Source organism: Mytilus edulis, chromosome 9 (assembly GCF_963676685.1).
Source record: "Mytilus edulis chromosome 9, xbMytEdul2.2, whole genome shotgun sequence".
NCBI classification, from domain to species: domain Eukaryota; kingdom Metazoa; phylum Mollusca; class Bivalvia; order Mytilida; family Mytilidae; genus Mytilus; species Mytilus edulis.
Window position 1 is genome coordinate 4,502,731 of NC_092352.1, and position 18,185 is coordinate 4,520,915.

The following is an 18,185-nucleotide window of genomic DNA, read 5'->3' on the forward strand; positions in this document are numbered from 1 at the left end:
ATTGAATGATTAAATACGAACAAACACAACATTCAATGCCATACCGTCTCTATTATCACCATCTTCATTATTCAACTGAGAATGTTCAACTTAACCTCCAATATTTTCAAAAATATTCTATAAATTCTGTAATTTTTGGAATGACTTGTTTACAATTATTTTCTTTCCATCCCTTGTCCTGTATTCAATAGACCAAATATTAACCACTATTTTTCCTTCAACGTCCAACGAAAAGTAGTTTATATGTTGCACGCCTATCAGATATATGATTTCTATCATATTAAAACAAGCAACTTAAATTGTTCGTTTAGTTTTTACCATCTTCATCTGGTCATCATCTAATTCGGACGCCATGCCGCCAACTGCGCCACTCTGAATAAATTTAGTTTTATTTAATGTATCTGATGTATATGCACAGAGACGCAAAGCTTGCCGTTTCAGCGCATCTATCTAACGAGAAAGATCCAGGTTAGCTTATATTAACAGTCTAGTCCAGTTATGTTTTCTTTTTAGCCACAAAGTATTTGACAACGTTTTTCCATTGAATGCTCCCATTTCAACAAAAAATCCATTTTTCTTTCTGGAAATTTGATACACAGTTGCATCCTGATGTGCTTGCGAGTAGTGGTTATCAATGTTGTTTAAAGTTAAATACGTATACGGATGCGGTTCTTTCGGCTTGTAAGGGTCAAGCTGCCTTGTAAAATTAAGATTGATTTTAGTGAAAACATGCACTTTATATGGTGTCCATAGCCTCGATAATGCTGTTTCCAATTTGTTGTCAAATATGGATACCTTATCTTCCCATACCATCTACCGGCATTAAATTTGATACAATCCCTTTCATAATTGTATGGAACGCCAATGGTTAACAACCCCCCTTCCTTAGTTACACACCATCCCCTAGCTATGGCAATAATATCTCCCATGGGATTTAGTCCTTCACCATACCTGCCTAAACCGAAATGTTCTATTGAACCAAAAGTAACAATAGCATTAAAACTCCTTAAAGTTTTGTTTAAGTAACTTTTCCGAAATTGATCGGCAATTATTGTCTTTATTTTATGGTGTTTTGAAACAATTTTACCATATTCTAACAACCTTGCGTGCTCCTGCTTCAAAGCACATACCTCTACCCAAGGAAGTTCTGAAGCCATAACCAAAACTCTACCATTCATAATGCCAGGTGCATGCTTTAAACATCTCGTAAAGCATTTGTTTCTGATACTCCATACGTTCCCTTTAACTTGTTGTCTTTTGCCAATGACATGTAGTCATCGATTATTTGTTCTGTCCAAACTGCTAGTCTGCCCGTCTTACCCAAATATCCTCCATCATTAAAATACCATGATGACAGATTTAGTCAGTTATTCAAGTCCATATGCAATATTTTAGGTATTGTTTTGGGGGCATTAGATAAGTCGTGGCCACGATCTATAAGCGCTTGGCAATTAATTGGGACAGTAATTTGGTCAAAGTAAGGTCCGGGTACTCCTTTCACATTTGTTTTAAAAAGTTTTCCACAATCCATTCTGATATATTCTACAGCATCTAATGATTCCTGGGGGTATTTTTCCTCTGTTATTACACCTGGTACTTTTGATGAGCTGTCATAGTTGAGCTTATAAATGCACTCAAACAGTACGACAAGAACACCTGGAAGCATTCGTTTAATTCGCTTGTTGCACAACATTTCTGACAGGTCTTTTTCTGAAAAATGGAGAATATAGAAAAATGCTTCACTTACGCAAAAAAATATGTATTAGTAAAAAGCAATTTAATTTTATTTCGGCGAATCTGGTCAAAAGGGTCTTTGTGACTAATTAGTACTACCACCTTACGTCGTTCGTCAGCAATTGAAAGTGAACCATACATAAACAAAACACAGAAAACACATATATTATCTAGACAAGAGCGCACACACTGAAATGTCTTACCTGCTTTGCTAATCATTGATTTCATGTTGTTATTCCGTAAAGCTTTGCTACAGGTTTCACATAACCTTAACATGATAAAAAAAAATAACACAAAGGTCAGGTGAACCAAGCCCAAATACATGTACACATTATAATCATTACATGCATACACAAACTATGGTTGGTCTAATGCTAAAAGTTTCTAGGAAGCAAACAGAAGCATGAAAATTTAACATTGATCAATGAATCATGAAAATGAGATCAAGGTCAGATAAAACCTGCCAGACAGACGTATACATCTTTCATTCATTACATACGCCATAAAGTTTAAGAAAAACGGACCAAACACAAAAAACTTAACACTTAGCAATGAACCATGATGAGGTCAAATTATAATAAACCCTGCAAGACTGACATTTACATCATACAATATTTCCATACACAAAATATAGTTGACATATTTCAAATAGTGTTTAAAAAAAGACCAAAACACAAAAACTCTACTTCAACCACTGAACAATGAACACGATGTCAAGGTCAGATGACACCTGTTTGTTAGACATGTACACCTTACAATCCTTCCATACTGCAAATATACTAGATCTATTGCTTATAATATCTGAGATATGAACTTGACCATCAAAACTTAACCTTGTTCTCTGGTCCATGAAATGAGGTCGAGGTCAAGTGAAAACTGTCTGACGTGCATGAGGACCTTGCAAGGTACGCACTTTCAAATATAGTTATCCTATTACTCATAATAAGAGAGAACGTAATATTACAAAAAATCTTAACTTATTTTTCAAGCAGTCACTGAACTATGAAAATGAGGTCAAGGACAATGGACATTTGACAGACGAAAACTTAGTAACATAAGGCATCTATATACCAAGTATGAAGCATCCAGGTCTTCTACCTTCTAACATATAAAGCTTTTCATAAGTTAATTAACTACGCTGCCGCCGCCGACGCCGACGGATCACTTTCCCTTTGTCGAGTATTCTTCGACCAAAGTCGGAGGCTCGACAACAAAACACAAATGTAACTTGTATAATCTACAGAACCATAAACAAAACACAAATAAAACATTTTTGTTTCCATAACTATTAACAAAATACAAGGACACATATCTAATCTCCCCTGCCATGTTTTCTCGGGGTAACAAGAAGTAAAACTCACGTAAAATCCAAGCACGTCAAAAAATCATATTATTGTCCACGTGAAATTCGTGTGAATTTCAAAATTGATATAATTAAAACAGCATCTTAATTTTCAAATATATTTATAATCATGAAAAATACCAATATATTTTTTTGCAAAGTTCATGTGAAACATTTCACGTGAAATTCGTGTGAATCTGAATTCACGTGAGATTCACGTATAAGCTCGATTTAGGTAAATCTCAATTGAAATATTTTGCGTGATCTTCATATGAGATTCATGTGAGCACATTTTCCTTGTGTCTTCAATGACATTTTTCCAATAAAGTGTGTGTTCCAAGTTTTTTTTATATATATTTTTGTTAAAGTAAACATATTGTAAAACAATTTTGAAAATTAAAAGAGCCAAATTAAATTTACGTGTACCACCTTATATGGAGTTCTTTTCTTTCAGAACGATAGGTTATTCTTTCGAAGAATCAACCCGGACGATACCATTTTCAATGAAATATGCTCAAAGGCAAACATTAATGACCTGTGTGCGGTCATTATTATCCTTGATAAAAATGCAACACGACGGGTGCCACATGTGGAGCAGGATCTGCTAACCCTTCCGGAACACCTAAGATCACCCCTTGTTTTTTTATGGGGTTCGTGTTGTTTATTCTTTAGTTTTTTATGTTGTGGAATGTGTACTATTGTTTGTCTGTTTGTCTTTTTCAATTTTAGCCATGGCTTTGTCAGTTTGTTTTAGATTTATGAGTTTGACTGTCCCTTTGGTATCTTTCGTCCCACTTCTATAATTGACTTCAAAATTATATTCTTCTCATAGTTTTTTGTTGCCGATTGGAGAACTTATTGTTTTAAAGTTCAATCTAATATAGGTGTAAAATAAATGGTCATTAACCGCATTTTAATTTTAGAAAAAAATAATGTGAAGTATTGTTTATTTATTGCTACGAGACATTATCATATATGTGAGATAAAGGTTAATGTGAAGCTTTCCATTACACGTGAAAAAAGTCAGATTTGACATATTCGTGTGTAAGATTTTGAAAATTGATTCACACTGAATAGGAAATCATACTGTGACCTACATGTATTGATTTTCGTTTGTGGTTTCGTGTTACGTTTACATGTATATGATTTCGTGCTTTCTTCGTGTCAGTTCTTAACTTTTTAAAATTTACTTCTACCATTAACTCTATCAAATGAACAACTAATAAAATATTCTGATATTCTATTGAATAACATCCACGTACCCCAAAAGGGGGTCGGTTGGGAGGGGTATAGAATTATATCCTGATTATCTGTTAAAAAATTGTATGGTTATTCAAAAGAAAATCATTTTGAATATTGCAGTCGATTCAATTAAAACTGTTGAGAAAATGATTACTTTTCCGCGATAGAAATGTCATTACAAATAGAAAAAAATTATAGTACCTCTTCCTTTCCATGAACTAAATTGGTACAATTAATTACTTACAAAGAGTCTTGTATTTTCCATTCACCATTATCGGATGGTAACAATTCATTTGTGTCTTACTTCATGCAGTTACTGTAACATTTGTATTGTATATGGATAAAAATTTCTAAGGTTTGTATATAGATTAATTAATGAGTTTTATTTCATATTTTCAATGAGGGTATTAAAATCTGAACGCATTAAAAAGGAATATCCCACTTTAGTGTGGTCGGTAAAATAGGATGCAAAGTTTACAAATCTTTATAAAAAAAAAATAATTACGGTATATAAGTCAGACAATGCATATTTTAAGGCTTTTCTTGTCGTAGAACAAACCTCGGGGTGTCAGGATTGCCCAAAGAAAGACATCATGAAGTTCGGTCTTCATTTGATCAATCCTGACATCCCTCGGTGTGTTCTACGACAAGACATTAGACCATTTACAGGATTTGTTATCATATAAGCAACACGACGGGTGCCGCATGTGGAGCAGGATCTGCTTACCCTTCCGGAGCACCTGAGATCACCCCTAGTTTTTTGGTGGGGTTCGTGTTGTTTATTCTTTAGTTTTCTATGTTGTGTTGTGTGTGCTGTTGTTTGTTTGTCTTTTTTATTTTTAGCCATGGCGTTGTCAGTTTGTTTTGGATTTGTGAGTTTGACTGTCCCTTTGGTATCTTTCGTCCCTCTTTTAAAATATGCATTATCTATAACTTAGTCTCTCCTGATCTTTTCCGCGTTGAATATTATTTTCTATCAAGGAAGGTTTCCTTTGATTAAGCCAATGAAATTGTCTAGTCATATAATAACATTGTACAAACGAATTAAAAAGTTAACAATATTCCCCATGTCCATTCTCAATTTTATGATGTATAATTTAGCAACATAGTTTTGAATTTTCAATTACATATATAAATACCATAGCTTTAATGTGAATTAAACCTATAATAAAACTGCACGTAAGATGTTTTGATAATACAGCAATAGATAATCAAACTATATATAGGCAATACTAGTTTTCCAATGTTCAAATATTATCATTACCAAAAATAAGATATGTTTAAAAAAAATAATCAGATATGTTTGGCGTATAATTTCTTACTTTACACTTCAGATTAAATACCACACATTTTAATCATCACTTGTATCTACATATCTACAACATATATTCAAACGTTATTTATTTATCATGAGCTTATTACATTAAAGTTCTCTTGTAGTTATTTACACTATAAATGTAAATTCAAATACAATGTAAGTGTGAATTATTTGAAAAGCAAACTATGAATAAACTGAATCAGTTTATCTAATAGTTGGGAGTATCCCATCAACATCACTATCATATCTGTATGAATAAATAAGATATTTAAAAATGTTATAATTCTTATAACTATGTGAAATTAAAATTAAACAAAAATGTTGACCAAGATACGAAATACCACAAGTTTATATGAATTCATTACTAGTCATAAATAAACATCATTTGAAAGTTGAAAGTTTTAAATAAAAAGAAACAAGAGGCTGTCAGAATGAAAGCAAACCGGATTTTCCTGCAGACGTCGAACCATGAACAGTTGAGCAAGAATTGGTACTACATTTGCGCCTAAAACCGCTCTGGATTTGGATTTTGCTTGAAAAATAGAAACAGCATGGGTTTGCGAGACAAAATGTATGTGGTCAAAGAACTGACATCTTTGATATTAAACACTTATCTATTATGATGCCATATCCAAAATTTAAGTACATTGCTAGAATCAGCATACCAAAGAACTCCAAGAATCCAATGTTTGATGAAATCTTACAAAACTTTAATTTGAAATGTGGACCTCAATGTGAACCAGTATGACAAAGGAGTTTACAATGCAAAAACTATCACTACATGGGTTAGATTCAGCATTTCAAAGAACCACATACATTCAACGTTTTATGAATCAATAAAGTTTAATTTGGACCCTGATTTGGACAAACATAAAAACTACAGGTTAAGATACAGCATTTGCAATTTAATTGTTTAAATGAAACATAGTTTAATTTCATCCATATAATAGATAGTTCTTTGTTATGATATTGTATCTATTTTCAGATTATAATCAATGATATAAAAACATTAGCCAGTGACTCAGTGACGACTCAATTCTCTGAAATAAGATGGGATTTTAAAGCGATTAAAATATGAAAAATCATCAAAAGCACCAGTGATAGATAATATTGTAAATGAATGAATGAAAATAACTTTATATAGATATAGGAAGATGTGGTGTGAGTGCCAATGAGACAACTCTCCATACAAATAACAATTTAAAAAGTAAACCATTATAGGTTAAAGTACGGCCTTCAACACGGAGCCTTAGCTCACACCGAACAACAAGCTATAAAGGGCCCCAAAATTACTAGTGTAAAACCATTCAAACGGGAAAACCAACGGTCTAATATGCATTTTTTTTTCTATACTACCATACTGTTACAAAATAGGGGTAAGGGTTAAGGATGACAAGTATATTTATGTAAAGCTTTATGTAAAGCTATGATTATTCTTTTTTTATTATCCAGACTGCACTTTCTCAGTTTAACTTCGTTCGCGTTCGCTGCCGTTTAAGTCTGGATAATTGTGTGACTGAGGTTATATGTACGAACACTATTCTATTTCAGGTATCGTGCCCGAATTATATTATCATTGTATGTATTTATTGTTATATTTATTGGGAAGGATAGGATATAGAGTTCGTCTCACTGTTTGTCCAAAGGGGGGTCCCGACATGTTCCCAGCCGTATTTCTCCCCGGATGATCATTGTCACGCTTTCTCACCCTTATCATATATTTATATAAGGGTTATATATTGTAACTGGGCTTATCCTTTGTTAATGTTAGGCTTCCATCGTCCCCTTTTCCTACATTGTTTTATATTTCTCCTACGTTTACTGGAGGCCGCCATTTATTTACTTGGATTGCGCATGTGATACCATGGGGATGTGGGTTGTGGGCACTAAGTATATAAAGGGCATCTTCTGTGGGCTCTAGGTAACGTTGTAACCCGATACCAGGGACCTTTTAATATTATACACTGTATATTATACCTGAGAAATTACCATCTACAACTGTTCAACATCGTCACCAGATTATATATTGTGTAGGTCTCCCCATTTATTAATAGACTGGCCTCTGACCTAGATCGTTGTACTACTACTACGGAATTTACAACCGAAACATTATGATTGACGCTTGACGTTCCACGGGGGTCTCTGAATCGTTTTATCCTTTGGGGATTATTATATTTGTATGAAATATTTCTATTAACTGTGTATTAAATTGATTAGGACTTGATTTTGACTCTGTTATTATTTTAAAGTGTTTTATTATATATACAAACCAGTGCCTTTACAAGCCATGCTACCAATGGTTGAAATCCAGTACCAAGGTTGACTTTAACTATATAGTGTAACATAAAACAGTTTGAGGTCTACAGACCCGAACCGTAACATTTGGTGTCCGGCAGTGGGATTTCGAAAATTAAAACCATACCTCAGAGAGAGACTGTGTGAATTTAACCTTTTGATAAAATATAAGTACCAAATAAATTTTATTTTCATAGTAGACTTGCCAAGTTCAATAAATTTTAATAAATTAATATAAATTGTAAAATTAAAAACTGAAAATGAACCGGAGTGAAGGGTCAGAAGATGAAATTGAAAGTAGGAGTATTTCTCCATTTAGTGGAAGCTCAAGAGCTACCACACCTGAGATGCTTTCACCATCACAAGTCAGATTTCAGGATAGCTTTTACCAGACAGCTCAGTTTAATGAAATTAAAATACAAGTTGACAAAATAACCAGTCAAGTAAATGTTAATACCAAAAACATACTAATGCTTAAAACAGATATTGGAAGTCTTGACAATAAGATGGAATACCAGATGACACATATTGATAACAAACTTCATAGTAATGAGCAAAATATGAAAAGACAGCTTGAAAATCATGAAGAAGCAATGAAGAGACATTTAGAAAGCAATAATAACCTACTCAATAATATTGAAAGTATGCTAACCAAAAAGTTTAATACAGAAAATGGGCAAGAAAGCTCTCCCAAATCACCTGTTAGGACCAATATAAATAGTCCAAGTGTAACAAACAGACAAACCTCTTTAACAATAATACCAGATGGTGGTGATTACAACACTGTGATCTCCCAACAAAATTTACCAAGAACTAATATCTTATATAGCCCTGAAATTGGTCCAGCAGTACAACCCACTAGTGCAGTTAACAATAGTGCCTTTGTACCTATTTATACAATACCACAACAAGTACCAAAACCTGTCAGCAAACCAGCTGCCTCGTACAAACCACATCAGAATAGCTCAAATGTTAATATCGGCTACACCAAACCATTCACATATGACGGCAAATCAGATTGGGTTGATTATAGGGTTCATTTCGACACAGTTTCAAAACTTAACAATTGGCCTTATGAAATAAAAGTATTAAAACTTATTTCTTGCATGCAAGGGGCTGCTTTAGCCACAGTAGGACATATAGATACTAATAACCCACCAAGTTACAATGATCTTATGCAAACTCTAAATAAAAGGTTCTCCCCGCCTAAACAGTCTGAAATGTATATGACCCAAATTGATGCTAGAATTAGGAGAAGAGGCGAGTCTTTACCAGAATTAGCACAAGACATTAAGAGACTTGTTCGCCTGGCTAATCCAACAGTCCCACTAGATGTTCAAGATAACCTAGCATACGGAGCATTCCGAAATGCACTTAATGATCAAGAACTTGAATGGGCTATTGTCCAAACTAGCACTGATACCATTGATGAGGCCCTACACCTTGCCCTCAAATATGAAGCTTATCATTTAAGCCGAAAGAGGCCTTCTCTAAGATATAAGACCAATGAACCAAATACCAAAGGTTCCAAAACCTCATATACCAAGGAACAGGATGACCAATCTAACCTTTGTTATTACTGCCATAAACCTGGCCATATTGCCAAAAAGTGCAGAAAAAGGCTTTTTGACCAGCAAAATGTTCTAAATGACGTTCAAAACCTAAATTATTCACAAAGGCAATCACTTGAGGACCCGGAAAACTAATTGGATCTGAAAGTAAGGGTCAACTTTCAGCCGTAGGGGACGAAAATATGAAAAAGACAAACAGAAAAACAGAAAAACAATAGTACACACGACACAACATAGAAAACTAAAGAATAAACAACATGTAAATTGCGAAAAGCAAATGGCAGCCATGTGGTATTACTAGGTGTCCTGTCCCTACCAATCAAATTAGGGGATCAGATTATTCAGCAAGAGATGATTATTGCAGATATAGAGATACCAGCTGTTCTGGGCTATGACTTTATGGTGAAAAATAAATGTGTAATTGACATTGCCAAATGTACATTAAAATTAAACAATCAGACCATTGCTTGCGAATTAGAAAGTCAAATACCAAGTTTATTTAGAATTACAATCGGTCAGAAGGAAAAGCTTTTTCCATGTCCAAGTATGATATAGGTCTTACTAATATTGTTCAGCATAAGATAGATACCAATGGGGCCCGTCCTGTAAAGCATGCTCCTAGGCGTTTACCTATCGGCCGAAGGAAGGAGGTTGAAGTCGAAATTAAAAAAATGTTGGATAATGACATCATACGACCAAGTCAGTCACCTTACAGCAGTCCGCTAGTAATAGTAAGGAAAGCAGACTCCTCTATTCGAGTCTGTTGCGATTTTCGCAGCGTAAATTTTAATATTGTAAAAGATTCCTACCCCCTGCCCAGAATCGACGATTCACTGGATGCTTTAAGAGGTAACTCTTGGTTTAGTACACTGGATTTGGTCAGCGGATATTACCAAGTTGCCATGGACCCTAAAGATGCTCCAAAAACTGCTTTTGTTACAACACAGGGGCTTTTTGAGTTCAAAAGGATGCCTTTTGGCCTGTGTAATGCAGGGGCAACTTTTGAGAGACTGATAGAATATGTTTTGGCAGGACTGCAATGGGAGATCTGTATCGTTTACCTAGACGATGTCATTGTGTTTTCAAAATCTTTCGATGAGCATGTTACAAGACTTCAGACTGTTTTTGATAGACTATATACTGATGGCCTAAAAATAGCTCCCAAAAAGTGTTATCTTTTTCAAAAACCTTTTTAGGATATGTGGTTAGTAGTGAGGGTATTTCCCCTGACCCGTCAAAAGTTGCTGTTGTAAAGGAATGGCCAACCCCTACTAATATAAAAGAAGTCCGAAGTTTCTTAGGTACCTGTTCCTACTATAGGAAATTTATCAGAGATTTTTCAAAAATTGGTAGCCCATTACATAGATTGACCCAGAACTTCTGAATGTGCCGAAGCATTTTTAATTTTGAAAAATGTTTTGATAACTAGCCCAAGACTGATATATCCTACTTTAGATTTTTATAAGGAATTTATACTGGATACAGATGCCAGCGGTACAGGAAGTGGAGCAGTTCTTTCTCAAATTGGTGATGATGGCAAAGAACATGTGGAAGCCTATTACAGTAAATCTTTTAGTAAACCTGAAAATAATTATTGTGTAACTAGACGGGAGCTACTGGCCATTATAAATGCAATAAAACATTTTCACCATTATCTATATGATGTGCATTTTTGTGTTAGAACTGACCATGGCGCATTGACATGGATTACAAATTTTAAGAATCCAGAGGGTCAATTAGCCAGGTGGTTGGAAATTTGGGGCACCTATAATTATACTATAAAATATAGAGCAGGACTTAAACATGGTAATGCTGACGGTTTATCCAGGAGACCATGCAGTATGTCATGTACCCATTGTAAAAAACAGGAAAACCAAAAACAGGCTGATGAGAATTCTGATGGAAATAAGAGCTATGAGTGCTGATAACCAAGACCAAGTAGAGTCAAACTCTATTGCTACCAACTGGGTGCAAGGGAAATCACGAAATGAGCTGATGGAGTCTCAAATGCAAGACCCTATCATAAAAATTGTTAGGCAATGGAAAGTTGATAGTGATGTTAAACCGCAATGGCAGGAAATATCTCACCTTAGCAATTTTATAAGGCATATTGGGCCCAATGGGACAGGCTTGTAGTTGTGGATGGAATTTTATATCGTAAATGGATAAATACCATTACCAATACCCAAAGTCTACAGTATATTTTACCCCATACCTTTAGACGCGAAGTGTTAAAACTGCTACATGATGACCTTTTAGCTAGACACATGGGTATTAAACGGACTAGTGCTCGTGTGCTTCATAGATTTTATAGGGTGGGCTACCACACTTTTGTAGACAAGTACTGTCAAAGGTGCATTGAATGCCAAAAACGCAAGGGACCATCAAAGGGTACCAGGGCGTCAATGAAACCTATGTTGTGGGAGAGATCATGGACAGAGTTGCAATTGATTTATTGGGACCTATACCACAAACATATAATGGCAATAAATATTTGATGGTCATTACAGACTATTTTACTCGTTATGCCGAAGCATATCCAATACCAAATATATATGCTTCTACTGTGGCTGATAAAATGGTGACCGAATTTATATGCCGTTATAGAGTACCCACCCAAATCCATATGGATCAAGGTTCACAGTTCACCTCAGATCTATTTTTACAATTGTGTAAACTTTTACATATTGACAAAACTAGGAATAGCCCCTTTCACCCGCAAAGTTCTGGGCTGGTTGAAAGGTTAAATGGTACAATTGAAGATATGCTGAGCAAAGTAGTCTCTAAAAACCAAAGAGACTGGGATACATATGTTCCTTTATTAATGCTGGCTTACAGATCCGCCCCCAATGAAACCTTAGGAGAATCCCCAAATAACATGATGTTTGGTCGTGAAGTTCACATGCCCATTGATTTAATTTATGGTGATCACTCCCCTGATAGTCAACTATCGAGACCAGAATATATAGACAAATTGACCAGTCGTATGGACAAAGTGCATACTGTAGTCAGGGATAGATTGGTGCATGCTGCTGCTCGGCAGAAACGCAAATATGACCTCACCAGTAAAAATTATCAATATAAAGTGGGAGACGGAGTCATGTTAAGGGACTCAAAGAAATATAAAGGGCGAAGTCCTAAATTTCAGTTCAAATGGGAGGAACCCTTTACCGAAATTTAAACTAATTTCAGACAAAATGTATTCATGTCAACCGACTTAAACCATATAAAGGTTATTTAAAAAGGTGGTACCAACCTCCGGGAGAACCTGCCCTAAATACCAGGGGTCAGACAAAGGACAGGACTGATGTATAACGGACAGACCATGACGAATTATTATTTTTACTATAGTGTTATTACCATGTTTAGCATCAATATGAAGTTGCGTTTTTATATTTCAAATGTGACGTCATAAAAACATATGGTATTTCGAATCTTAAATAATGCTTTATGGACAAAAAAAAATAAAGTCTTGTATATATATAATTTTGTTTGCAAATCAATTGTGACGGTGTGTAAGTGTTGCCCTCTGCTTGTTTAATATAAGCAGGGCGAGACCATGATTTGATATAGTAATTCAATGCATATTGCATCTGTGAATTTGTTATAAGGTGCTTGTATATATGATCGAGATATATACACATGATAAACAGAGGAAATCAAATGTATCTACACATGAAAGTGTATATATATTATTTTATATCACATAACCAGTGATATTATTTATGAGTACCATACCAATAACTAAAGTATTGAATACCCGAGTTAAAATGTTAGTTACAATACTAAATTAATGGAAGTGTATAAATTTTTCTATGATCTGTTTTTGTGTTATATTTTTACATTACCAGTAAAAGTACATGTAGTTCGTGTAGTTATCAACTATAATAAGAGTTGGACCATTGCAAGTGTTATGATGTATAAACCTGTATAAATATACCTTTTATAACCTAATTCGACACCCTGTAGCTGCCGGGTATTTAACTTGTGTAAAATCATTGAATAATATGAAAAATAATTATGTTAGTACCATGTGACCAATAGATCGCTACTTACAATAACTTAGCCTTCGATCCTTCGTATACTTATGAATTTCTTTCTTTTATTTTATAGACTATGGATATACCAATATGGAACCACCAATGTGAGGATTGTGGTAAAAGATTCCCAAACACAACTAAGTTACATAAGCATAGACGCCACAACCATGGAACCAAAATACAGTGCCGGTACTGCCCCTGGACCTGTAGTGCTGATGATAAGTACCGCCTTCGTCATCATGAGACATCCAGACACAGTTATCATCAGTTCTATCCAGGATACACACCAAGACATACAGGCAGCTTAAAATCATCAGTGGAAAGAGTGGAAAGGACTTTTCCGTCAAGAATTCAACCTGCTCAGACCTATTCATCAACCAGTGTTAGTCCTAGGCATTCAGAAGCAACCATTCGGCAAATTACTGAGCTTCGAGATGAGCAGATGCCGGATTTTGCCGAGCTTCTGAATGAGCCTAGGACACCTTCATCAATGAAGAGGCTGAGAAATGAAGAAACTACACCCACTATCTCACCTTCACTTTTTTTTTTGTACCATCCGACATCCTTTTCAGCAAATATCTTGAACCTATATCACCAGAACCATTTGAGGATCCTACATGTATGACATATTCTCCATCGGACCAGCCTTTTATTTCCAGATCAGAAACACCTATACCTTCAGCACCTATCAACGTTAACACACCCCTGAATTTAACTAAGACCGCGACACCAGTTATTATAGAGTCGACTAATGAAGGACTCATGGATTTATCTAAGAGCAGTACAACTGTGTTATCAACAACCTCACCAGTAACACTACCACTACCATCACCATTACCATCACCTGTACCATCACCATCACATGTACCATCACAGTCATTTGAAAAACCTTTTGATCTTTCGATAAATCCAGACAAAAACATCCAACCAGCAGAAATAGATTGTACCCTAACAACTAACCAGTGGATTAAACCTAAAGAAATTAAAGGGGATCTTCCAGATTATAACGATATATCGCGCGATCCCAGGCTGTGTTTCGCCGGAGCACCTACATCATATATGAAACACCCCTGGCTAAAACTCTGCAAGAACAAATTAACCTATGCAGGAAAACCTGTGCCTCTCGGTACCAAAGAAGGCTTATACCAATTGATACCAGCCGGATCATGAAAGAGGAGAGATGCTACCTGCCAGACGGGACAGTTTCAGAACTGAGAGATACTTGGACTGCAAACCACACTGAGGAATAAGTATATTTTGTAGGTAGGATTTTGTAAGTAGTATCTCCTTATTATTTTTAGTTCGAGGCGAACTCTTCCCGTGGGTGGGGGTAATGTTACAAAATAGGGGTAAGGGTTAAGGATGATAAGTATATTTATGTAAAGCTATGATTATTCTTTTCTTATTATGCAGACTGCACTTTCTCAGTTTTACTTCATTCGCGTTCGCTGCCGTTTAAGTCTGGATAATTGTGTGACTGAGGTTATATGTACGAACACTATTCTATTTCAGGTATCGTGTCCGAATTATATTATTATTGTATGTATTTATTGTTATATTTATTGGGAATGATAGGATATAGAGTTCGTCTCACTGTTTGTCCAAAAGGGGGTCCCGACATGTTCACAGCCTTATTTCTCCCCGGATGATCATTGTCACGCATTCTCACCTTTATCATATATTTATATAAGGGTTATATATTGTAACTCGGCTTATCCTTTGTTAATGCTAAGCTTCCATCGTCCCCTTTTCCTACATTGTTCTATATTTCTCCTACGTTTACTGGAGGCCGCCATTTATTTACTTGGATTGCGCATGTGCTTGCCGTGGGAAAAGAAGACGGACGACACACGACCTATAACCCCGTGGGCAACCAACCAATGAAGTGCCGTAGAATTGCCAACGGATACCATGGGGATGTGGGTTGTGGGCACTAAGTATATAAAGGGCATCTTCTGTGGGCTCTAGGGAACGTTGTAACCCGATACCAGGGACCTTTTAATATTATACACTGTACATTATGACTGAGAAATTACCATCTACAACTGTTCAACATCGTTACCAGATTATATATTGTGTAGGTCTTCCCATTTATTAATAGACTGGCCTCTGACCTAGATCGTTGTACTACTACTACGGAATTTACAACCGAAACATTATGATTGACGCTTGACGTTCCACGGGGGTCTCTGAATCGTTTTATCCTTTGGGGATTATTATATTTGTATGAAATATTTCTATTAACTGTGTATTAAATTGATTAGGACTTGATTTTGACTCTGTTATTATTTTAAAGTGTTTTATTATATATACAAACCAGTGCCTTTACAAGCCATGCTACCAATGGTTGAAATCCAGTAAAGTAACCTACTACCAAGGTTGACTTTAACTATATAGTGTAACATAAAACAGTTTGAGGTCTACAGACCCGAACCGTAACAATACATTATTCAATCTAATTCAATAGTGGTGATAATCCTGAAACATGGGCATTTGGAATTATTAAAGCTATTTACAAAAATAAAGATGTTATGTTTAGGTGTTTACTTCAATCTTAAATACGGGAAAAATTGTAAACCTAGTATTTCTTTGTATTACGACTTATCTTTATTTAAGAATTGAATGCTTCTTTTTGTAAATTCATTGGGGTGTAAAAGCCTTGACCGAATTACATTTTGTATGAAGCGCAGAAGCGCTTCATTTTAAAATGTACGCACGGTCAACGCTTTTGCAACCCTATGAAATTACTAAAAGAAGCATTCAATACTTATAATTACATTTTTTTTCACTTTGATCATGCAAACTTTATTTTTATCATATTATATTTCTTTAGATAAACTTTGCACTTTTATATGATATAGCAGGTGTCATCATGAATGTTAAACTTCATAGAGATATGAAGGTGAATTCAAGCATGACGCACACACATACATGCAATGAAATTATTTGTTGATGAAGTATTCTTCGTAAACGTGATTGGTATGAGATCTACTGCAAGATCTAATTAATATTATTACTTTTTGTAGATACAGGATAATCAGTCATAAACTTCCTATTGAAACTGGAAGGTGGAAATATGTACCTAGGGAAAATCGAAATTGTAACCTGTGCAATCCAGGAGATATTGGGGATGAATTCCACTATATTTTTAAATGTTCGAAATTTAATCATGAAAGAGAAAAAAAATTGAAACCATATTATTATCTGAACAGACCAAACATATTGAAATTTCATGATTTGATTATTACTAGAAACATCAGTATGTTGAATTATTTGTGCAAATTTGTCAGACTGATTAATAAACAGCTGGACTCTTAGGGGAAACATTGTTTAATAACTTTTATACAATATTGTATAAATGCATGATGTGTTTTTATATTACATGTAGCTGGAAATATTTTTCCAATTGTAGATCATACACATATTTTTTTTATTTTCTCAACCTTTACTTTAGCTATCATAATCTAGCTCGCTTTCATTATTGTCTATCTTTTATTTTATTTGCCATGCTGAGGGAATTATAAGTTATCTACGTTCATATCCGTAGATATGGATAATTTAACACCCTGAAGTATTCAGGTACACCCTGAGGTCTAAGTCTAAATCTGTCGATTTTTAGAAAAGTTCTTCCACAAAATTTAAAGTAAAAGCAACGTTTTTGTTTTTCGTTTTTTTTTTTATATCTGACATATTTCTAACGGGGTGTAGGGTACACAAACCGGGGATAAAAGTTTTTGACAGTTACCCTTGAATTTCTCATGACACATTTTGAATACAGAGGTAGGTTAAATGCATATTTATGACGAGGAGATGGTATATGAGATTTGAATATTTACCAAGCTTTGTTATAGACCGACTCGCTGGGTCGGTGTATTTAACTTGTTCACAAAATAAGTCTAAAACTCTGTTGAAATCAAGTTACCCTACCGCACACATATTTTTGACTCCTGTACGAACATAATTTCTTTACTCCTAAACAGCCCGTTCTAAGCGGAAAAGAAGTAAATACTAGTACCAATTTTAAAGTTTTTAAGTTTGACCAGGCGCAAAGCTTGAATCCACCGTGGCAAAATCTCTTTTTGAAAAAAATCAGTGCCATAACTTTTAGAAATTACCTTACTGTAAAACTTATCAATGCATTTTATATAAAAGATACATGCAACGACTCTTGGGTTGACCTAGTGGTATTGGATTGACTGCACGTCTTTTCTCTCTATATACTATATATATACATGTACAAAAAGTATATTTACTATAGTGAGCATGATAGATTCTGACACTAACTCTACCAGCATCCAAACTTTACCTCCACATAAGAACTTTTTGATGGAATGCATTGCAGCATGCATGTTTTACTGCGAGTTCTTACTAATTGACGATTGAATAAATCCGAAATTTTGCTGTCGGAGTGTAGTTTGGATTGTTTCTACCGGGAACGTTATTGTTGTTAGTTAGATGAGAATTAAAAATTAGTTGAAATATGTTGCGACTAAACATGTATTTTCTTAAAACATTTGGTCTCTTGGCTTAGCAAGTTAATATTCCAATATCGAAATATCGACGCTATGAGTATGTATCGTACAAGGAAAGGAGAATTAATGTTCTTACATTGTAGAATTGTTCACTGTGTTTTAAAATGTATA